Source organism: Nelumbo lutea, chromosome 4, assembly GCF_056320005.1.
Source record: "Nelumbo lutea isolate HS-2025 chromosome 4, American lotus-T2T, whole genome shotgun sequence".
In the NCBI taxonomy this organism is placed as follows: domain Eukaryota; kingdom Viridiplantae; phylum Streptophyta; class Magnoliopsida; order Proteales; family Nelumbonaceae; genus Nelumbo; species Nelumbo lutea.
Genome location: NC_142687.1, coordinates 31,794,788 through 31,819,321, shown reverse-complemented (window position 1 = coordinate 31,819,321; position 24,534 = coordinate 31,794,788). Strand labels below are relative to the sequence as shown.

The following is a 24,534-nucleotide window of genomic DNA, read 5'->3' as shown; positions in this document are numbered from 1 at the left end:
TCTCTTGTTCTGTTTGGTTATCTACTGTTCTTTTTGGAGATTCCTATAGTTTGAGGGGTTTTGTTCATGGAGGTGGTTTACTATATCTCCTTCATCCCGCTATTCTGGTTTTACTTCGGTTGGGAATAGTTTCAATGTGAAGTCTGAGCCCTCCACGTCTACATTGCCACCGCTATCCCCAGCGTCATTTTGTTCATGCAAAGTCCAGTCGTTTTAGCCATGACATCAGCCGCATGTCGGAATTTTAACCTAGAAAAATATTGGTCATCGGAGGTGAGATGTTGTCTACTGCTGCGGCACCGCCACCAGCACCAATAACTATAGCTCCTTTGAAAAAAGAGCGGATCTGGGGTTTTCTCCGCCAACCAGAGCCAATAGCCCAAGACGTTGTTGGCCCAGAGAGCTACTTGATCCTGATCCTGGCACACAATGAGATTAGAGGAATGTTGGTTCTGTTCCTCCATTATTACATGGTCAAGGCTCCTGTTGTGCTTCAACAAAAGCCATCACTAACACTTCCAAAGATCAAAGTCAAGGTTGCCCATCTGCAATCGGAGGAAAATTACCCCATGGAAGAGTCATGCTTATTCTCGCATTTCATTGAATAACCAGATGCTTGTTCTTGTATTTCTCTGGTCTTTCTGATTGAAGGTATTTTTGGAATTTTGTGTCGATTAGATGGGGTATTTTGGTATTTTACTGCCTTCCGTCATCTCACATAATGGCCGAGAGGGCTTTTGTCTAACGGCCAAAGTTCAAAGGTCTTTATCGCAAAAAAAGTGCAGGGTCTTCGTCACTGACCCGATAATACAGAGGATCTGTGCAATTTACCCTTTTTCTTGATTATGGCTGAAATTCTGGACCCAACCCACCCGATAAGCTCAATATTAATCATGGAAACTGTTGGATTGGAAATTTGGAACATATTGTTCAATTAATGGGTTTCTTATTTTTGAACTCATAATGACAACCCATATTGACCCGAGCACCCGAACCCAATTTGTGGGTGTGTGGTGTGGCTGTCTTTCTCGTGCTTAAGTTATAATTATAAATTTATAGTTAAGCTAATTGGGCTTCAAAGCCCAAGCCCTTCAAATGATAAATGGGTAACAACCATTGAAACCAATATTATTGACTTATTGAGTAGAATACAAAACAACAAGTCATTCAATTCAGTCACTTCTGTTGTTGTAGTAATTGAATAAGAGGATAAATTAAGTTTTATTAAATCATGTTAAATAACAGCCAAGGTGTAAACATCGCAATTAAATGTATTTTATTAAATTAGTTTTCATACCAGATTAACTAGTGCTTTACCAGAATGCTAGTCTGTATGTCTTTGCTTAACAAGAACCCTAGTTTAACCACAGAAGGACAAAACCTAACCAACTATTTGTTGGAGTTCTGTCCATTTTGTAGTTCAAACGTCTGATGTTGCTAGAATTTTTGGACCATAATTGTCTAAATGTCTATAAATCTTTATATGTTTAAATTATTTAACACAAGTTATGCAGCCAAATCATGCAATTTAAATAAAAAGTTCCATAATACCGTGGGCATGTGAAGAATTTGGGCCCTCAAAATCACAAATATTTGAGTGATTTGACATTACTTGCCATGAGCCATATGATTTAAGGATTCAGACCCACTACTAGATGGGCAAAAGAACTAGTCAGTTACCAAAGAAAAAATAACAATAGATTGAAGAAAAAAAAACTTACATTAAAACATTCATTCATGGATTATAATCAGGTATGCAAAACGGATTGGATTGGATTCGAATCAAAGTATATTCTAACATAATTCAACTTGTTTATGTTGGATCTTATTCAATTTGAAGATTCGATCAGATCTGATAGAATTAGATTTGAATTTGAATCCTATCGATAAGTTGGATTTTTAGATCTGATCTTATCTAACTTGTTTTCTTCAAAAATTAATAAATTTATTAAAAAATAAATAAAATATGTTATTTTAAATAAAGTAAAAATAACAAATATAAGTATTTTTTAATTATTTTCGTCATATATATACATGTTGTTCATAAAAAATAAATAAAATAGCAAATTTATAAAAATATAATATAAAAAAATATATTTGTAAATAAATAAATAACATATATTTGTATTTGTAAATATATAATATATATCGAATCAAATAGGGGTGATCTGAATTCAACCAAATAAGATCTTAGATTGGATCGGATCATGATCCAATCCATTTGTACCCCTAATTTTAACCAAATTTATTTTAGGCATTGCGTGTAGCATATCACTTAAATTGAAATAAGTTTATGTTGACTATTACGGGCCAACCAAAGTTTATGTTATTAGGTTTTAATGTAAATCAATGTTTTAAAAAACAACCCAGAACTCGAATTATTCTAACACTGGTTTCTGAGTCGATGGTTCAACCGTCTAATTTGAATGGGTGTCCTGTTTTGACAAAATAATTAAAATAAAAAAAATGATCGAAAACTGTTGAACGAGTCAAACAAGTCAATAGTTCGAGTGCTCAAATTAACGAGCCATTGATTGATTCAATAGTTTTTTGCTAGGGACCGAATTTAGGGTAAAACAGAACTGGTTGCTTGAAAGATTCTCGAGCCAAACGATCTAACAATCTGAGTTGAGGGGGTTCAAAAACCATGATAAATAGGTAATGTATTTGAAATGGTAGGTTGTCAAATTCATCACACATTTGAATAATATAATATTTAGGGTTCAACTATGATATGGAAAAGATATGATATCTAAATGTTTTCTGACCAATCAACTAAAATCATAAACATGGTAGCCAGTCGGGTGTTATTTATCAAAATTCATGGGTGTTTTGATTGGTTAAAACTTTTCCCATACCATATCTTTTCCACATCATAGATTTTCCCTAATATTTATATTATCGCAACATGGTCTATTTTTTGGTGTTAGGGTCGTTAAATATTAGAGTACAGTTAACACCGCATTAATAACCCTTTCCCCAAGGTGAATTGGGATCTGCTCTTCAGAGTGTGCCTCACTTAGACCTCACAACCACATCCTACCATGTATTGGGAATATCTCCCCATGTTCTTGGGATACGATTAGGACATGGTGTGAGACATGCTCAATGAGGAGTAGATCCGATCTCCCCCAAAGTTGGTATATTCTTATTTATAGGAGTTAAAATACAAAAATAAAAAATAAAAAACATTTATCAAAATATAAAAAAAAATCAATGTTGAGTATTTAACGGTATCATTTATATTGAAGCACAAATTTTTGAGTGGGTAAGATGAACTTGATGCAGTGAAAATTCATAAAAAAAGTATGAATAGGCTTAATGCAGATTTTTGAATTTAACTCTAGACCTATAAATATTTAAAATGTCAAAAACTCTTACTTTATACACCAACATTAACTATCAATTCCGAATTGGCACCTATCCCAACTGTACTTTGGACTTAAAAATTCTAACGATGAGCTCAACCATCATTCTTCCGAAAATTCATTACTCAGATACGCGATTCAATCCCTACACCAAATCACCTACCTCTCCCAATTGACCTGATGGATAATTGGGACCCGACCCGGAATACATCGGAGAAAGTTGCGTTTCGCCTAACCTATACCCAGCTAGACGTTGAATTTTGGGAGCAAAAATGTTTCATTGCTTCCTCATTACGTCAGGGCTGTCAATTAAAGGGTCACTGGTTTTAAGGCGACTTGTTTTGTCCTTCGGAAATATCAAAGCATCAAACCAAATTGCTCGTCTAGTCATTTCATGTCAATTCAATATTACCAATTTATTTCTCTTTTTTACTTACTTATTCTATGAAAAATATATATTCGGGTCAATCGGGGAATTTTCTTATACAACCTGCAACAATTCTGCCACGTAGGATGATGGCGTGGCTGATTGAAAGTGCACCAAATTAAACACCTGATCTGTTCGTTATTAGCACTAATCTGTAAGCATAGAGGGTAATTCACCTCTGCATAAAAGTTGTGATATTTTTAAATTTCCTTAATATTGATCTAATGATTAAGTAATAGCATATAAGGGCAACTTTTGGGGTTTAATATCAATAAAAGTAATATTTTAAAAAAATCAAAAATAGGTTAACTTTTTAAAAATAATATCAATAAAGAGTAAAAACACTCTTAATCATCTTTTTCTTGCCACTTGTTCATCAGCGTCGTCGTCGTCCACCACTACCTGCTGTTGCCTCTGCCCATTTCCACCTCTGCCTCCAACAACGCTGCCAGAGGTGGCGGTGGCGGCGCTGGTGGTCATTCATCTACCCAGCATCGCCATCGCCACCTCTGTCTCCACCCACCTCCGGTAACATTGCTAGAGGCGGAGATGGGCAGAGGCGGTGGCGGGTGGCGGTGGACGGTAGCGTTGGTGAACAAATGGCAAGAAGAAGGTGATGAACAATGTTTTTGCCCTTTATTGATATTATTTTTAAAAAATTAACCTATTTTTAAAAAAGTTTTAAATATTATTTTTATGGATATTAAAGCCCAAAAGTTGCCCTTATATGCTATTATCCCTTAAAAAATGATAATTAACGATTTTACCCTTTATATTATGGATAATAAGGGGCATTCTTTTTTTTTGGATTTGTGGGAAAGTTGGTTAATAGGATTGATCAAGAATCCCATGTTCTTTTCTCAGATTTATATGGGGACAGGGAAAGTTTATTTTCTTGGGTACATCTTCTACGTGGGTAAATAACTTTTCCACCTTGGGAAAAGTTGCCAACACTTGAATGGGACAAAAATATTCCTTTTAATAATGGATTTTTATGGCTAAAATGGTCAATGCCTTATTTACTTGGGAAACAAAAGAATATGAGCAAATTCACTTACTCGGGTAAGTGTTTCCTAGGAAAACCTTACCCAAGTAATTGCGTTTACCCGGATAGATAACTTACCAAAAAGCAAATGAGGTCTAATTGTTTTGAAAAGGTGAAGTGATTAGGAATGAATAAAAAAATGAATTAATTTGTAGAAGAAAATGTGAATTGATTGAATACCAAAATGTTCAAACCACCAATAGCTAATCAATAATAATATATAGTTAATATAAATGTAATTATTTGAGAAACAAAAGTATTATTACATACATGCTTTTTAATTAATTAATATTAAATAATTTATAACATATTAAATAATAATAAATAAATAATATTAATTAAATAATGTTAAATAAATATTTAATATTTAAATAAAAATAATTCAATTATTACTTAAATAATTGAATAGTTATTTAATTACATAATTAATTAATATTAATCAAATAAATAGTATCTAATTCTCATAAGTTATAACATATGGTTTGAACGAGTTAATACCTAATTAAATATTTAAATGTGAGTTAAATGGTAAGACTGAACTGACTCGACAACAAATGACATTTGATGAAAGTATCGACCTCATGGTCGAAGATGTGCAAGGATAATGGAGTCTAACACTCGATAGTGGCATATTCTATAAATTCTTTGTATAAAACGGGTGGGGGTAATATGGTGGCATTCTTCATAATTTTTACATACAATTAGCGGTTGTTATGTTGGTATATTTCATAAGTTTGGAAAAAAATAAGGAGTAATATGCTCAATTTAGGTGGTGTTCAAATCGTGATCATCTTGTGGATGGCCTGTTTTGGTCCACACTACGGGATGGTCATAGTATTCAGTTGGCTGCGGATAGGACTAGTCCACGGTATATTATAGACCGTCTTCTTCCACAACCCAAAATCTCAACAATGCATATGTCTTGTGGAAGTAGTTGGTGTACAACATTTTCACACTATTTTGATACAATACATATTCTTTACATACTTTTCATTGTTTTTAATTTTTAATTTTAAAATAATATTTTTTAATGTTAATTATAGCACAAGCCCGATGATGCTCCTTTTTCACTTTGTTTCATTTATTTAAATATTAACATTTTAATGTTTTTATCAATAAAGTAATAATTTTATTTTTAATTATTTTACTATATATTTTTTATTAAAATTAATATGAATTTATTAATGCCTTTTTCAGTTTATTTATCTTATAAAATACAAAAAATAGACATTTATGATAAACTCTATATAGATCATTTCATAAATTGTATATGAGATATATGGAATCAAAAGGTATGGTGTGGACTAGAATGCCACTGTGGGTGTGGATTGTTCTTGTCCACACGTCCACCTAATTTCTCATCCACACTATAGAACACTCCCTTACTCATTTGATTTATGGATGAAGGTTCGGTTTTCAAGGTATTAAAAGAAGGCACCTAAGAGGTAAGTGATTTTTTTAAGAGCAAAGGGATAACACCTAAGTCTTAAAAAAGGGAGATCACATTTGTGCCCCGCATGAACATCTCAGCTTGCATTGGGAATATCTCCCGAAGTTGTCAGTGGGAGATATTCCCAATACACGTTGGGATATGCTGTGGAGTGCATATGTGAATTCTAAAATAGGGGAAATTATAGGTTAATACCCTATACTTTGGGTAGTGGAAATTTCTCCCTAAACTTTCATTTGTGACAAAAATCTCCATGAACTTTTAGATTTGATAAAGATCCCCTTCATTAGCATTTTGTTAGTTAATTTTGAAAAATTACCCCTAAACTTTTATTTACAATAAAGATTGTCATGAACTTTCATATTTTGGCGAAGACCCCCTTCCGTATCTGTTAGTTAATTTTAGAAAAGATTCTTGTGTGGTTGTTTGAATTTTTCTAAATCTTTAAACTACATTTTTTTTTCTAATTATTTCCAAAAACAAATGTTGGAGGCCCAATTTAGTTTTTTTTTTTTCAATTTCCATTTGTTTCTATTTTTTTTTTGGGTAAAGAAAAGGATATATTAACAAATTAAACAACTTCCACCGGATCAAGATAATATTGCCTAGCAAGATCCTTGAGGTCGCTTAATAATAAACGAACTCCTTTAAACCAATTTTTTTTTTCTAGGTCATTGGTCACCAAGTTACAAACCCTATTCACGAAACTGAAAGAGAAAGACACATCTAGGGGATGACTGCAGCCGTTTTCAAAAAAATGGTGTCACGCCGGATCCACAAAGGCGTTTTAACAAACACTCATATATATGAATGTTTGGTTCAGGTGTTTATTGAAAAATTGGCTATGCCTCGTAAATTGGGACCCCACCGATTGGCAATTCATGCATCGGTAAACCGTTGCCCCCAACGGTTGACTGATGTGTATCTTATATGGTGCTTACTTGTAAGTAAATACATAAAAAACAGTGATGAAAATCATCTTACCAAACAGAATAGTGATACTTGTAAGTAAATACATAAAAAACAGTGATGAAAATCATCTTACCAAACAGAATAGTGATACTCACTAGCATTTTTTTGTAAAAAATGGGTCTTGAAAATATGAACATTTTTTCTTAAAAATCAGTTCCAAAAAACGCCCATTCTTCCAAACACCATCCTAATGATTTAGATGACTCCAGAATATTCTAAGACAAAAACTAAGGCATCATTGGTAAGACCACTCTCACCGCACTGAAGAGCCATAATCACATTTGAATTAATAGTCACTTTCCAAGACAGCATTAGAAATTTGCATGGACCATAAACGCTCTAACCTCTTCATGACCGCAACAATCACTCCAAAGACAGCTTTTGCTTGGATTGGAGATGTCACCGCAACAATTGGCTCGACTATGAACTCTCCAACAATCACTCCAAAAACAACATCGCCAACATCCAAAAAGCTTCTATCTGAATTAACTTTTAAAACATAAAAAAAAAATAGGAGACCAAAAAAAAAAAGTAAATCATTCCTTTCAACTATTGGCCTGGGAATAAGGTTGCCAACCTTAGGAAAATCATTTTCATTTCCATAATCTTCCTGCTAATCAACACAGTAACCAAACCTTGATCAAGGTTAAAATATAAACTTATTTATATTTTTCCAGATCATCCACAACAAAAAACAAAGTTCAAAGATAAACTTATTTGTTACACTCATCAAACCAGCAACTTAGCCAAAGACAAATTTTATTTATAGATTTAAACACAAAAATTCTAATATATATTGAGAGGGCTTGCAAACCAAGTAGCTTTAACATGAGAACAAAAAAGTAGAGCATGCATTACAACTTCGTTATCACCATTGCAAATTGGACATGGAGCAGTGTCGAATTGTTTTTTTTTTTCTTTCTTTCTTTTTTTTTTTTTTTGCTTAACTAGATTTTATTTGACTACCATGCCATTGATCAAGATAGAAAAGTAATTAGATCTAACACAATCACGAATTCATTTACACCACCTGATGATGCGCAATCCAGTCGGTCCTAACTGCCGGTTATCTCGCTTTTGACGAGATTGGAGGTGCCTGAAACAAGGAAGAAAATGGAGACTTCTGGGGAGAAACCCGGTTAGAACACTCCGAAGCTTAAGTTAGTGCTCTTCAGGAGGCAAGGGAAATGAGGAATTCTAAGACTAGAAAGCGCAAGAATCACATACCCTCTTCTTTGCGAGATGGGGGCCTTTTATAATCACCTTGTACACTTACTTCCATGCCTCTCCCAGTTCGGGCATCATTACCTCTACCAGGTCAGGTGTCATTTTCTCTGCCAGATCGGGTGTCATTTCTTCTACCAATTGCTAGTTCGGGTATCATAACCTCCACTGTCAGTTGCTAGGGCCACCTCTGTCCGTCTGAGATGGCGGTAGCAAGTGGCCGTTGGATGGCGACTGTCATATGTCAGACCCCTAATCAGTCAAGCGCACTGCCTCCATGTACAGGTCTCCTAAGTGTCAGGTACGGTTGTTCAGTTAGGACACTTGGAGCCGAAGTGGCGTGTGAGGTGAAGTCTTGAGTTCGGATAGTAGTGTGGCCCGAACTGCCTCTGGGTGGGCAGCTCGGGTCTTTACCTTTTGTGCTTTTTGCAAGGCTCAGGAGCTCGGGTTGTAGGTTCCCCCTTTGGGGGAGCTCGGGGCTTCTCTTCTCGGAGCTCGGGCTGTGGGTCTGCTGTCGTGTCGAGCTGGCGCTTCTGCCAGGTCACTCTTGGTTGCTTCCACGTGTCGTACGGCCAAGGGGTCGGGTCAAATCTTCCTCCATCAATTGCCCCGCACTCCCCATACTCGGGATCTTGACCCGGCGTGTGGAGTTCACGGGATGACAGGTGGATTTTCCTTGGCTAAACCGGGGTTGGCTTAGCTCGACTAGGGGTCAGTCCCAGACTGTGTGTGGCTCACGCGCGCAAACAATTTCAAATTTTTGAACTTCCGCGCAAACAATTTCAAATTTTTGAACGTGCGCGCCAAAGTGTCTTTTCTTCGGGGAGTGTGCAACTAACTTTGCCGGGAGCCGTTGGATGGTTTCGATCTTGGCTGCTGATGCATGGGTACAGTGGCTTTAAATAGTGGGGGGACCCCCGATCACTTTCCTCTGTCATCCTTCAGCGTTTGTTCCTTGAGCTCGCGTCCAAACCTGTCAGCTCGCGTCACTCGTTCGTAGTCCGATAACTTTTCTTGGTGAGTCCTTAGCCCTCTTTGTTTCGATGTCTAGTTTTAGTAGCACGGATAGTCCTCTGGGGGGTCAGACGCCGGTTCCATGAACCGAGCCGCTGCCCTTGATAGCCTTAGTGAGTCTAAGGCGGGGCACGAGGTTGAACTTGAGGAAGAGCTCGAGTTCGAGCCCATAGGTCGGGTCACCTCGAGTAGCTTGGCGTCCACCTCCCGACAAGTTTGGACCTTCCACTATGGCGTCCGAAAGGCTTTGGTCCCTTATCGTCCAGTACAACCTGCCTGGAGAGTACACTTACTTTGTACCCTCGGGCAACTTTCCTTGGGAGCACGGTCTGGATGAGATCGTGATATTCCGGGAGCAGCTTGTTGTCGGGCTGCGCCTTCCCTTTCATCCTCTTATCATCGAAATCATGAACCACTTCAGCATTACTATAGGTCAGCTTCACTCGAACTCTGTTCATAACCTTGTTGGGACTACCTCCCTGTGCTGCGAACACTACCTTCCTTTAGACCTGGAAGTCTTTTAAGCTATCCTCATGCTCAAAAAACAGAGGGGTCCCCTGCCCGAGTGTAGGAGGGCGCACTACTTGTCACCTCGCCCAAGCTTCAAGCTCTTACACAACCTTCCAAACAAGGTCCCGACATGGAAGCGGGACTACTTCATGGTTCGAAGTGCTACAGGGTGGCCGTTTCCTATTGAGTGGGGTTTGGCCGCACCTGACTCTGGTGTCACTTTAGATGAAGATACAGTGAAGGGCCTCCGGGACTGGGCCCGACTTGGGCTAAAATGCGAAGCCTATCTGACAGAGGATAAACTCATTCAGGCCGGTCTGAGTTCGGGTAGGTTTCTTGCTCAGATAAAGGTACTTATGTTTTTGCTTTTATTCCCGTCTTCTGGCGCCGAGCTCCTTTTTTTAGGTGTTATGGAGGCAAAGAAGACTCGAGGTGCAAACTTGTTCGCTGGCATGAAAAGGAGGAAGCGAGTTGCTAAGCGGGTCCGTGCCGATCCTTCCTAGGTTGCGGAGCCCGAGGCACCGAGAATGGAGCCTCCTGGGGAGCCCGAGGTGGCCCCTTTAGTTCAGGAAGCGGCAGGGGTTCCCTATGCCGACACTGCCTATACCCGGGCTGTGCCTTCAGGCTCGGGAAGTCACGGGAGGTTGGGAGCGTGCTGACGCCAAGCTATGCTCTTTGAAAAAGCAAGAAGGTCATTTGCCCTGAGGAGGTCATGCAGTGGGCCGACCTCCCTACAAGTCTCATAGGTGCTTGAGCTGCAACTCACGCCATGGTGGTAAGTCAGAGTAGTTTTTTTTTTTTATCGTGCTGATTTGTCCTCGTTTTGGCAGATGAACTCTTCTATCCACGCTTTGGCAATCTAGGCGGAGAGGGGCTTGAAGCGAGCACAAGCTACCGAAGTGGCTTCCCATGATGCGCGAGCTGAGCTGTCGAGGTCTCGGAGGGACATAGAGGCCTTAGGAATGGTGGTGAGGCACATGGCCGACTTGAAGTTGGACCTAGAGCATCAGGTCGAATACCTTCAGGAAGATATTAGGGTGAAGACTCTGATCTTTTCTCAGGCCGTCGAGGAGGCGAAGGTGAAAGCCGTCAAGGATTACATCGCTTCGCCGTGTTTCGACGATATGATGGTGGGCTCGTACAGACAGGGTTTCAAGTTGACCCAATGGATGATAAGGAACACGTACCCCGAGCTCGATATTAGTGCCATAACCACTTCGCTCATCACTCAAGAGATGGCTACCACAGCTGATGAAGATGCAGATTCCAAAGACGAAGCGGGTCCTTCGGGTGTTGTCGAAGTCCCTTCTGAAGGCGAGGAAGATTGACCTCTGGGCTTGTGAGCTCGTTTGTGTTTTTTGTTTGTTTTTGCTTTTTCTTTCTAAATACTATAAAACAAACTTTTAGCAATGAAGTACTTTTTCTGTTCAAAATTGTTGTGCAAATATTCTCCTTTTACCGAAGTGACTATATACCCAAGCTGCTAGACTTAAGCCCCGAGGCAAGTTAACATAGTAAGGCTATGTGTCCGATCTGTTCTCCGCCCGGGTTAGTTATTAGGCTGAATTGGGCCCTGGGCTATGCACCTCGGGATCCATACTTGTGCATATTGCTTTCGTTGATGAGGTGTTGAGGTCCTTGTTAGCTCAGCATTCTGGGCCTTAGGGTGCCGAGGTCTTTGCTAGCTCGACATTTTGGGCTTTTAGGGTGCCGAGGTCTTTGCTAGTTCGGCATTCTGGCCCTTAGGGTGTCGAGGTCTTTGCTATCTCGACATTCTGTCCCTTCTTCTCTGGTAGCGGCTCATGGCCTGCTTAGTTTGATAATTTATAGGTAAAATCGTTTTAAGTTGACGATGTTCCATGCCTGGGGTATCTATTTATCTTCCAGGGTCTCGAGCTCGTATGCTCCCCTGAGTACTCTCTTTACTCGGTAGGGTCCTTCCCAGTTCGGCCCGAGTTTGCCAACGATGGGCTCAAGTACCATGATTTTGCGGAGGACTAGGTCACCGATGCGAAAGTTTCGTTTCCAACTCTGGCATTGTAGTACCGAGCTACCCTTTGCTAGTATGTTGTGGTTCTGATGTATGCGAGGTCCCTCACTTCGTCAAGTAGGTCGAGGTTGGTACGTAGCTCGTCATTATTGGTATTGTCGCTGTATGCTTCCGACCGAAGTGAGAGGATCTCGATTTCAACTGGGATGACTGCCTTTGTGCCGTAAGTGAGGTTGAAGGGAGTTTCTCCAGTGGCGGTCTTCTCTGTAGTTCGGTAGGCCCATAGGACACTAGGTAGCTTGTCCGCCCATAGTCCTTTAGCTCGGTCTAACTTGGCTTTTAGCCTGTGAAGGATAACTTTGTTCGTGACTTCTGTCTGACCGTTTGCTTGTGAGTGTGCAACCGACGTGAAGTTTTTTCGGATCCCCATGCCTTGGCACTACTCTTGGAATTTGATGTCTTCGAATTGCTTACCGTTATCAGAGATCAACACCCGAGGTAGCCCGAAGCGGCACACTATGTTCTTCCAGAAGAAGTTATGGACATTCCGAGTTGTGATGGTTACAAGAGTTTTAGCTTCAACCCACTTGGTGAAGTAGTCTATTGCCACTACTAGGAACTTCCTCCCTCTTGTTGCTGGCTGGAATGGCCCGAGTAGGTCAATACCCCATTGTGTGAAGGGCCATGGGCTGGTGAGGTACTTAAGGTCGGCGACAAGCTGATGGTGAATATTGGTCTACTTTTGGCACTTCTCGCATTTCCTTATTAGCCCGACGGCGTTTGCTTTCATTGTTGGCCAATAGAACCCCTGTCGTAGTGCCTTCTGAGCGATGGCCCTGCCCCCCAAGTGACCGCCACATAGGCCTTCATGAATGTCATGGAGTACGAGCTCGGCGCCGGGAGGTCGCAAGCAGTGCAGGTAGGGGAGCGTGTAGGATTTTCGGTACAGTCGTCCGTCTATCATGACATACTTGGCTGCCTGACGCTCTACCCTCCTAGCGGCGTTGCGTTCCGTGGGGAGGGTTCCATGTAGTAGGAAGCTCGCGAGTGGATCAATCCAACTCGGTTCTACTTGGACGATAGGAGCGACCTCCTCTGCCCCCCGAAGAATGCTAGGCCAAGGTAACTCCTCTATGTACACAGTTCTCATGGTGTTGTCACTAGTGCTGGCTAGTCGGGACAGGGCATCGACCTCGATGTTCTCTGACCTAAGGATTTGCTTGATGAAGTGTGACTGGAAGCTAAGCAGTGCCTCTTTTACCTTTGCCAAGTAGGCGATCATAGCTGGCTCGCGGTCTTCGTATTCCCCTGTAACTTGGTTGACCATGAGCTAGGAATCGCTGCAGATAACTATGTGTTTTGCCTTTACCTCTTGCGCCAGATCTAGCCCTGCTATCAACGCCTCGTATTTTTCCTCATTGTTTGATGCCACAAACTCAAAGCGTAGCACGTACTCCAGTTTCGTGCCACTTGGTCCGCGAAGAACTACACTGGCTCCACTGCCCTATTGATTTGAGGAGCCATCTGCGTGAAGGATCCAGGGTTGTTCATCCCAGTTCGCGCTCCGCCAAACCAGGAGAGATACCGAACTGGGTGCGATCTCACGGGGCTCAGACTCAACCCGCCTGGGAGCACTGAGCTCACTCGAACTGGGAGCCTCGTGCTCAATCAGGCTGAGGACTTCGGAGCTGAACGTGCATTCTGCAACAAAATCCGTCAAGGCTTGAGCTTTGATAGCGGTTTGGGGCTTGTACTAGAGATCGTACTCACTGAGTTCGATGGCCCACTTCGTCAATCGTCTAGAGACCTCAGGCCTGAGTAATACTTGCCTCAAGGGTTTGTCGGTGAGGACGATGATGGTATGAGCTTGGAAATACGGGCAAAGTTTGCGGGCTGCAATGACTAGCGCATAGGCTAGCTTTTCTATCTCTGGATATCTTGTTTCTGTTCCCTGCAATATCTTACTAACATGGTAGATGGGTCGTTGGACCCGATCTGCTTCCTTTATCAGTACCAAACTGGCCACTTAGTTGCTTGTCGAGAGGTACAGTTCTAAAGCATCGCCCACTTCGGGTTGGGTCATCACTGGGGTACTAGCGAGATATTTCTTGAGCTCGTCAAATGTGAGCTGGTTGTTTGGGTTCCACTCGAACCTTTTGCCTTTTCTTACCTTGAAGAAGGGAAAGCAATGGTCAGTTGATTTAGACATGAAATGAGTCAGAGCGGCTATCTTGCTGTTTAGCCTCTGAAGCTCTTTTACTTTTCCAGGTGGTCTCATATCTAGGATGGCCTTTATTTTGTCCGGCTTGGCCTCAATACCGTGCCGGTTGACGATGTACCCTAGGAACTTATCGGAGGTGACATCGAAGACACTTGTTTGGGTTTAGTTTCATGCTAAATTGACGTAGAATTTGAAAGACAGAATGCAAGTCTTGTATTAATTCATGCGAAAACTATGTCTTGATGACCATGTCGTCTACATAACATTCTATCTTTGTGCTAATTAAGGGTTGGAATAGCTTATTCACGAGCCTTTAAAAGGTCGCCCCAGCATTTTTTAGTCCGAAGGGCATAACCTTGTAGTAGTATAGGCCGAACTCAGTTATGAAGGTGGTTTTTTCCTCGTCGGACGGGTCCATCTTGATTTGGTTGTAGCCCGAGTAAGCATCCAGGAAGCTTAGCAACTCGTGTCCCGAGGTCGCGTCCACTAGGCGGTCGATCCTGGGGAGGGGGAAGCAATCTTTTGGGCAAGCTCGGTTCAGGTCGGTGTAGTCGGCGCACATGCACCACTTGCCGTTTGCCTTTTTTACCAGAACTAGGTTGGCTACCCAGCTCGGGTAATGAACTTCCCTTATGAAGTCTACTGCGAGGAGCTTCTTGACCTCCTCATCAATCGCCCTCCAGCATTCTGGGGCTAAGTTGCGTTTCTTCTGTCTAATGGGTATGACTACAGGGTCAGTATTGAGCTTGTGAGTAATGAGCATAGGGTCTATGACGGGCATTTCTGCTGCGGGCCAAGCGAAAACATCTAAGTTACTGAGTAAGAAGTGTACCAGTTCGAATCGCAGGGGTTCTTCAAGGGATGCTCTGACCTGAAGTAATATGGCGGGATCCTCTGCCGAGACAGAGATGGGAACAGTTTCCCCTATTGGTGTAGCTCGCTCCTCGTTCTATTCCGTAGGTTGCTCCAGTTCGAGGTCGCTGGTTACTTTGGCCTTTCCCTTGAGGGTGACAACGTAGCATTTATGGGACTCGAGCTGGTCACCCCACACTACCCCGATGCCGAAGTCTATTGGGAACTTCATGGCCAAATAGTAAGTGGACACCACTGCTTTTAAAGCATGGGTGATCGGCCATCCTACTATGGCATTGTAGGGGGAGGAGGTCGCGACCACCAAGAAATCGTGACTGAGTCTTACTATGCTAGGCCAAGTGCCGAGTTCCACAGGTACTGTGACCTTTCTCAGGGGTCTAACCTCTTCTCCGCTGAAGCCGACCAGCGGGGTGTTCACGGGCTTTAAATCACTCTCTCGAAACTAGAGCTTGTTGAAGGCCGCTTTAAAGAGGATGTCTGCCGAACTGCCGGAGTCAATGAGTACCCACCGGACTTCGAAGTCGTTGGTCTTCATCTTTATGATAAGTGCATGATCGTGGGGGGTAGTGGACCCTATGTGCTTCGTCTTCGGTGAAGAATATGGGGCCTTCCGTCCTAGGCCGCTTTGGGGAATTTTGGTCTTCTCTAGCGGCCTCCCAGATTGATGCCCGAGCTGCTGTTGAGGTGCATCCTGATACGATTGATCCTCCAACAATCACATGGATTGTTCCCCGAACCGGTCTTTCCTCCAGGGGTTGCTTCTGTGGTTTGGCTGGTCGGCTGTTGGACTCGGGAGCATCTCTTCTGTGTTCTCCCTGCCGACCTGCCTTATTACTATCATTATTATTATTATTATGCTGTACAAAATTTTGTAGGTACCCGCGACGGATAAGCTCCTCTATCTCGTCGTGAAGATTATTACAATGCTCGGTGCTATGACCATGGTCCCTATGGAAGATGCAGTACAAGTTTTTATTCCTCTCGTTTGGGTTTCCCTTTAGACGAGGTAGCCACTTCACATATGGGGCATCTTTGATCATCATTAAGATCTCCACTCGCTTCGCGTTTAAGGGCATGTAGTCTACCCGACCTGCTAAGGGAGCTCGGAATTGCTGGCTTGGCTTCGACCCCCGAGCTGGGTCTCTTTTTCTCTTGTCATCTGAGTTGGAGGGCTCGCCTTCCCTCTTCCTTTTTTCAATCCCGCCTTCAGTCCTTTGGTCGATTTCCTCCTCTGTTCTTATGAATTTGTCAACGAGCTTGAGTAACTCAGCTATGGTCGCAGGCTAGTTGACTACCATGTGCCACCTGAACTCAGCTATGGCTGCCGTGAGCTGTACCGCAGGGTCTAGGCGTGGTATCTGCAAGCATGCGTCATTGAACCTTTTGATATAGCCTCGGATGGACTCTCCTTCCCTCTGGACTATTTCGAGGAGGCTCTCCTCGGTGAGGGGGCACCGCTTGCTGGTAACAAAGTGCGTGGTGAAGACCTGTACGAACTGGGTCCAGCTTCTTATCGACCCGGGGGCCAGGTTCCTGTACCAAGTGCAGGCTACTCCCCTTAAGGTTGTACTGAACGCCACACACATACAAGACTCACTGGCCCTTGCTAGGTGCATTTGGGACTGGAAAGCATCGACATGGTCATTGGGGTCAAAAGACCCGTCATACTTGTCTAGAGGAGGGAGTTTAAAATCCTTGGGCATGGGGACTGCAAGGAGTTCTGATGACAGGGGGGAAGGGACTGAAAGAATAGGGGCAACTTTTACCTCGTCCGAGATTATTTCTTCTTTACCTCAGAGCTCGGGCAAGATGCGGGTGGTAGTTCGACGACTTCGCCGGCGTCTTCGCTGCTGCTTAGAGGGCCTAGTGTTGGCACTACTTGCCTCGATGTTGCCGAGGTTGATCAGCCCGAACTGTTGGTAGTCCTCTGCCAGGATGCCGAACTGGTTCTCTATGAGTGGGAGCTCGAACTTAGAGTGCTGAGGTGTTGACTTGACTAGCAAGGAGGTTCCCGATCCGTCCACAAGCTGTGAGGCGGCAGTGATTAGTCTTTCCCTCCTGCTCGGGGATGAGGCCAGGCTCTTGGAGGGGTCTTGGAGTTGGGAGGCTCCTCCTCGGTGAAGGCGCCCACCCTGGGGGGAGGGCTTGGCTAGTTTCAAAGCAGGGTGCCGAGGTGGGAGCTGTGGTTGGTTCAGAGGCGGTTGGGGGAACTGCTGTTGATAGTGATACTGAGAAATGTGGTACAATACTTGCTGCTGATGGAGCTGATGTTGCTGGAATTGCTGCATTTGGGCTTGCATTGCCCACATGCACTGCATCAAGTCATTGAATTGGTTTTGGCTAGTCGCTAGAGGGACAACAGTAGGTTCAGCGAAAGTTGTCCTGATAGGGAGGGGAAGGGGAATGTTCATAGGTGCCACCATGCTTGGTGCGTTGAGGCTAGGGATTCCGTCCGTTGATAGGGGAACGGTGAACTGTCCTATGCATACAGTGGTGGACTGGGGGTGTTCCCCTATAGCACTCAAGTCGGCGTTGTGCTTGTTGCTACTGGGAGAAGCCATGTAAGCTAAGGTTTCTTTGAGAGAGAGAGAGAGAGTTAAATGTTAGGGGAGGCTTTTTGAAGTCTTTCCCATAGACGACGCCAAATGATGATGCACAATCCGGTCGGTCCTAGCTGCCGGTTACCTCACTTCTAACGAGATTGGAGGTGCTTGAAACAAGGAAGAAAATGGAGACTTCTGGGGAGGAACCCGATTAGAACACTCTGAAGCTCAAGTTGGTGCTCTTCAGAAGGCAAGGGAAATGAGGAATTCTAAGACCAGAAAGCGCAAGAATCACATACCCCCTTCTTTGTGAGATGGGGGCCTTTTATAATCACCCTGTACACTTACTTCCATGCCTCTGCCAGTTCGGGCATCATTACCTCTGCCAGATCAGGTGTCATTTCCTCTGTCAGATTGGGTGCCATTTCTTCTGCCAATTGCCAGTTCGGGTGTCATAACCTCCACTGCCAGTTGCCAGGGCCGCCTCTGTCCATCTGAGATGGCGGTGGCAGGTGGCCATTGGATGGCGGTTGTCATGTGTCAGACCCCTAATCAGTCATGCACGCCACCTCCGTGTATGGGTCTCCTGAGCGTTAGGTACGGTTGTTTAGTAAGGATACTTGGAGCCGAAGTAGCGTATGAGGTGAAGTCTTGAGCTCGGATAGAAGTGTGGCCCGAACTGCCTCTGGGTGGGCAGTTCGGGTCTTTGCCTTTTGTGCTTTTTTCAAGGCTCAGGACCTCGAAGGGAGAGCTTGGGTTCCTCCTTGGGGAGCTTGGGAATCTTCAACTCGGAGCTCGGGTTGTAGGTTCCCCCTTTGGAGGAGCTTGGGGCTTCTCCTCTCGGAGCTTGAGCTGTGGGCCCGTTGTTGTGTCGAGATAGCACTTCTGCTAGGTCACTCTTGGTTGCTTCCACGTGTCGTACGACCAAGGGGTCGGGTCAAATCTTCCTCCATCACCACCTTTATTCAAACCCACAATTTCTTAAAATTTGTGATAGGAATTACAAATCCACCCAAACCATAGGACTTTTTCAAATTCAGTTTACAAATAAAACCTTTCTTTCCAGATCTTTTAATCTTCTCCGGACACACATTACTTACCAAGATCCAGTATGTAATTTATCTTCTTTGTACAAAGGCCCCTTAGGCTTTGTTGATTTAGGAAGGGAGCACTTTCTTTAATCCTCAAAGATACTATGTTAGTTAAAATTTTATAGATATTTGTCACCAAGCTAATTGGAATAAAATCCTTAGGGTGAATACCATCAATCATCTTAGGAATTAAAGCATAAAAAAACATTGATTCCTGGGCTTACTATATCATTGCCAACAAATTTTCTAAACACCTCACAAAGATAATCTTTTAAGATCTTCCAACAATCTAGATGGAAGGCCATTATAAAACCATTTGGGCTTGATGCTTTAGATCTATCCATAGAAAACATTGCCCTTTTAATCTCTTCTTCTTCATAGCTTCTTTCAACCCAACAAGCATTTTCCTCTCCCTAACTTGGTCAGTTCAATCCTTCCAAAGGTAACCTCTTATTCAAAGGTCTTCCATAAAAGGATTTGAAATGATTGACAAAGGTAACCTCTTATTCCCATTATCTTCCTTAATCCACTAGTGCCTTGATTTTTACCTCCAACAATTTTTCTCTCTTAGTAGCACATCTTCTAGGTCCTTTTTTAGTCACCTCCTTTGCTCTCTGTTCAATCGACAACACTCAAAATTTGTTCTCATTTAGCTATTTAATATGAATTATTAGGTTCAAATTTTGGATGTATTCACCACATATTTTCAAATATAAAAGGTTTAGGACCATTGACAAAGTATTCCAGACCTATCTTAATTTGGCGATGATTATATGTAACCTTAGGCAAAACTCTCGAAACCAAATTACCTCAATGATTCTCCCAAGCTAAGTTGAAGAGGAACCTATCCAACTTTAATCACTAAGGATTTTCCTGAAGGTTAGACCATGTGGGCCAAGTTTGCAAAAGTGAGATTTCCTTCAACTCACAAACATCTATGGAGTTGTTAAATTTCCCCATCTTTATTGTAAGTGACTATTGGGAGTTGCTAATTTCATTTGAAAATCTTATTACATTAAAGTCTCCTCCTAACCACCAAAGGCTATCCCATAAATTTTTAATTGTAAACAACTCCTCCCACATTTCATTTCATTATTCTCTCTGTAGGAATTAGGGCCATGCACAATAGCTAACACTCAAATGAAACCCTTTTTCACATTACTAAATTTAATAAAACCAATAAATCTTCCTATCAGCTCCCAGCTCCTCCACAATTCTAGTACCTCATCCTTCCACACCGTTCCAATTCCCTGTAAAGCTCCCTAGGACGAAGTCAAGCACCAACTTACCCCTTGGGATCTCCAAAAACTTTTGAACCACCTTCCATCTAGCTTAAACAATTTTGTCTCTTGTCACAATGTCAAGTTTTTCCCTCCCAAGTCCTTTGTCACTCTTCTCTTTCTTGCACTCCCTAGACCTCACATATTCAAGTTGATAATTTTCATCATTACTTTTCTTCTCAAGACCCTTTTCTCACCAATCTCCTCTTTTTACCTAGAACTCTTCCTCTTATCTCCCCTTTCACTAAACTCTAGGTCCCCCTCAATGTCAGAAATTAATCTTCCCACCTTAACTGTTTTTTCTTTTTCTTTTTCTTTTTCATTTTCTTATGATATAACTTTAATTCTCTTTTTCTTTCATCATGATCAGCCTTTTTAATATTCTTGTTACATATTGGAGTCAATACTATCACTTTACCCTCATTTTCTACATCATCTTTTAGCTACTTCCTTGCCTTCCCAGAATTTTCTTCTCTATAACCATCCCTCTACTTGAGCTCCTCAAAGTCCATATTGTTTGCTGAAATAGGGCTGTCGAATGAGAGAAGAAGAGGAAGAAGAAGAAGAAGATATGAGATGGGCGGCAGAATAGTCCTCAGCCAGCCCTAATCTATTATATATAAGAACATTACATAATGTTACATAAATAGACAAGAATGCCCCTGATTAGTGATGGGACACCTAGTCAAAATAAACACTAAATAAGATTAGGCTCAGTAACTAAAGCCCAATAACTAATGACTTAAGACCTAACAAAGATAAGCATACAAATTAAGACAGTCGAACCAACACTCCCCCTCAAGCTAAGCATGGATATCAATCATGTCTAGCTTGCCAAGTAAGTCCACGAATTTCACTGTAGCTAGCGCTTTAGTCAGAACATCTGCAATCTGCATCTCAGAGGGAGTATAAGGAATACAAAGTTCTCCTGAAATAATTCTTTCTCTAACAAATTGACGGTCTATCTCAATATGTTTTGTTCTATCATGTTGTATTAGGTTATTTACAATGTTGATGGCAGCCTTGTTGTCACAGTACAACCTGAGAGGACACTCAATCTTTATTCCAAGTTCACCAAGCAGGATCTTAAGCCATAAAAGTTCAGCAACACCATGAGCCATAGCTCGGTATTCGGCCTCTGCACTAAATCTAGCAACCACATTCTGTTTTTTACTCCTCCATGTAACTAAATTTCCTCCAACAAAGGTGCAGTACCCAGAAGTAGACTTCCTGTCCCCAACAGAGCCAACCTAATCTGCATTAGTATATCCTTCAACTTCAATTTTACTGTTTTTCCTAAACAGAATCCCTTTCCCCGGGCAAGACTTCAAATATCTAAGGATCCTTTCCACAACTTTCATGTGAGGGATTTTAGGAATGTGCATGAATTGACTAATAACATGTACAGCATAAGCAATGTCAGGGCGAATGAGGGAGAGGTAAATCAACTTCCCCACCCGCTTTTGGTATCTTTCCTTATCAAGGTGGTCTTCTCCTACTGACTCCTATAGACCATGATTCTGTTCTATTGGAGTATTTGCTGGCCTATCCCCCATCATGCCTGTCTCTTGAAGAAGATCAATGATGTATTTCCGCTAACATATATAGATGCCCTCTTTGGACCTTGCAACTTCAATCCCAAGAAAGTATCTCAGTTGGCCCAGGTCTTTGATCTCAAATTCAGCAACCAAAACCTCCTTTAGTCTTTTAATCTCTTCCTGATCATTCCCTATAATTACCATATCATCCACATAGACAATAAGTGCCGTAAGTTTGCCATTTCTCTTCCTTATGAATAGGGTATGATCTGCCCCACTTTGAGTGTAATCCCCTTTTCTTCATGACCCCACATAGCTTCTTAAACCAAGCTCGAGGGGACTGTTTAAGGCCGTATAGGGCTTTTCTCAGTCTACATACCTTCTTGCCAAAACCATAACCTAGTGGAGGATCCATGAATACCTCTTCATGCAGGTCGCCATTCAAGAAAGCATTCTTCACGTCCAACTGATGTAGCTCCCATGAGAAATTTGCAGCTAATGATAATAGAACTTGGATTGTGTTGAGTTTTGTCACCGGAGCAAAGGTTTATTTGTAGTCAATCCCTTCATTTTGAGTAAACCCTTTTGCTACCAGTCTAGCCTTGTACCTCTCAATGGACCCGTCCTCCCTATGCTTCATAGTGAACACCTAATTGCATCCAACAGTGCCTTTCCCTTCTGGTAGATCCACTAATTCCCATGTCCTTGCTTTCATTAAAGCTTTCATTTCTTCGTCCATAGCCTCTTTCCATTTTGGGTCAGATACTGCCTCAGAATACCTGGTAGGAACATGCACAGAAGAGAGAGCAGACATAAAAGAATAATAACGAGGAGACAAATGTGACTAAGACACAAAATTAGCAATGGGGTGTCTGATAGTACACGAACGAGTAGACTTACGGAGGGAAATTGGAAGATCCAAGTCAGAGGAATTGATAGGATTACCTTTAGTTTCTGAGACAGGTTGATCCGAGTTCAATTGGTTGCTATCATGAGTTAGAGGACCCTTCTTCCTTCTGTTGTAGGTGATTCTGATATCACTTTGCAACCTGCTGGAGTCTTCAGTAATATTTGCAACATCACTAGTAGTAGCTGGTACAATGGGAGCCTCATTAGATTCACCCAGGATACCACAACTAAGTGGATCAAGAGGAGAAGATGGAAGGCCTGAGGTAGAGAGAGGTACAAAGAATGGGGGAACAGAAGAATCCTCTTCCATTCCACTAGTCTCCCCCTGAAGAGGATTCTAGAAAGAATGAAAATAGGATTGAGACTCAAAGAATACCACATCCTTTTGTGACATATTTTTTCTTGGTGACTGGATCATAACACTTGTATCCCTTCTGAGTAGGGGAGTACCCCAAAAAGATTCCCTTTGTAACCCTAGGATCCAATTTGGTCTTCTTCGGATCATTGACATGTATAAAGCATACACAACCAAAGACTCTCGGTGGAAGAGAAAAGTCAGGAAGATGAGGGCAAAGAACAGAGAAAGGAGTTTTCATCCCCAATACCTTGGATGGCATTCGATTTATCAGATATGATGTAGTAAGGATTGCTTGAGACCAATAGTTGTTTGGAACTTTGTGCTGAAATAGTAAGGCTCGAGCAGTCTCCAATAGGTGCCTATTCTTGCGCTTAGCAACCCCATTCTGTTGGGGGGTACTAGCACAAGATGACTGATGAATCATTCCAGCATCCTCCATAAACAGATTCAAGGACCTTTCAAAGTATTCTGCAGCATTATCTGACCTGAATTGTTTGACCTTCGTACCAAATTGTGTTTCAATCATTTTACAAAATGTCATGGTTACCCGCGACACTTCTTCTCGTGCTTTTAATAAGTAGATCCATGTGCATCGAGAATAGTGATCAATAAAACTAATAAAGTATCAAAAGCCATCAACAGAATTAATGGGAGAGGGGCCCCAAACATCAGAATGGACTAAGTCAAAAGAAGCTCGAATTTCATTACTCGAAGTTGAATAAACAGTTCTACATTGCTTTGATAGTTGACAGAATTCACAAACTAACTCTTGACTTGAAACACCTTTGAATAATTCTGGAAACAACACTTCCAATGATGAAAAAGGTAGATGACCTAGCCTAGCATGCCACAGATGTAACCTAGCTATTGACTCCACATTGGACTGACTACAAGTAGCAGATGTTTGCAAGGCCGAACTGATGTCTGCATCAAGGTAGTAGAGACCTCCACACTCATGACAGCTCCCAATCGTTATCTTCGTCAATCTGTCCTGAAAGACACAATGAGTAGGAAAAAAGGTTATGCTACAATTCAAATTTTTGGTAAGCTTTGAAACAGATAAGAGATTTGAAGAAAGATTGGGAACATGCAAGACAAATTTGAGTGAGAGGTCATTGCTTAGGCCAACCACTCCTTTCCCAGAGATGGTAGAGAGAGAACCATCAGCAGCCCTCATTTTATCTTGGCCAGACATTAAATGATAGGAAGAAAATAGAGAAGACATGTGTGTCATGTGGTCAGTTGCACCAGAACCAATAATCCAAGAGGCAGGATCAATAGTATTAGTTGCACTAAAGGAAGAGACAATACCTGATCTACCAAGGGAGGAGGATGGAAGAGAATTGGTCCTTAGTCGGGCTAGGGCCCGGCTAAGTACCTTTACCTCATCGGCAGTAAAACCCAAGGACCCGGTTCAAGGGGAATTAGTAGTCTGTCCCATGGAAGAGGAAGTAACTGTAGATGAGTGTTTTGAACCATCATCACTTTGACCCATAGCCAGATTCACACTTGCAGATTGACCCTTCAGATGCTTCTTATCTTTCCTCAATGCAGTTGGCTTCAGATGCGGATGGAGAACCCAATAGGTCTCTTTCACATGCCTTTCCCCTCCACACTGGGTGCACTTTATATGTCTCTTGTCAGAGTGCTTGTTTCCCCTTTGATTTGTAGAGATTATGACCGAATGTTCCACAGACTGTTCAGATAGTTTTGTTTGAGAT

General features: G+C 42.2%; 1 long non-coding RNA gene across 1 annotated transcript in view; it reads right to left on the bottom strand.

The window, feature by feature from the left end:
* Nucleotides 1–7,331: 7,331 nt before the first annotated feature.
* LOC148855006 (uncharacterized) overlaps nucleotides 7,332–24,534 on the bottom strand; it is a 34,795-nt gene continuing 17,592 nt past the window's right edge. Inside the window, exon 3 of the long non-coding RNA XR_016095088.1 lies at nucleotides 7,332–7,751. This is a non-coding gene — a long non-coding RNA (uncharacterized LOC148855006). The remainder of the gene's footprint in view (nucleotides 7,752–24,534) is intronic.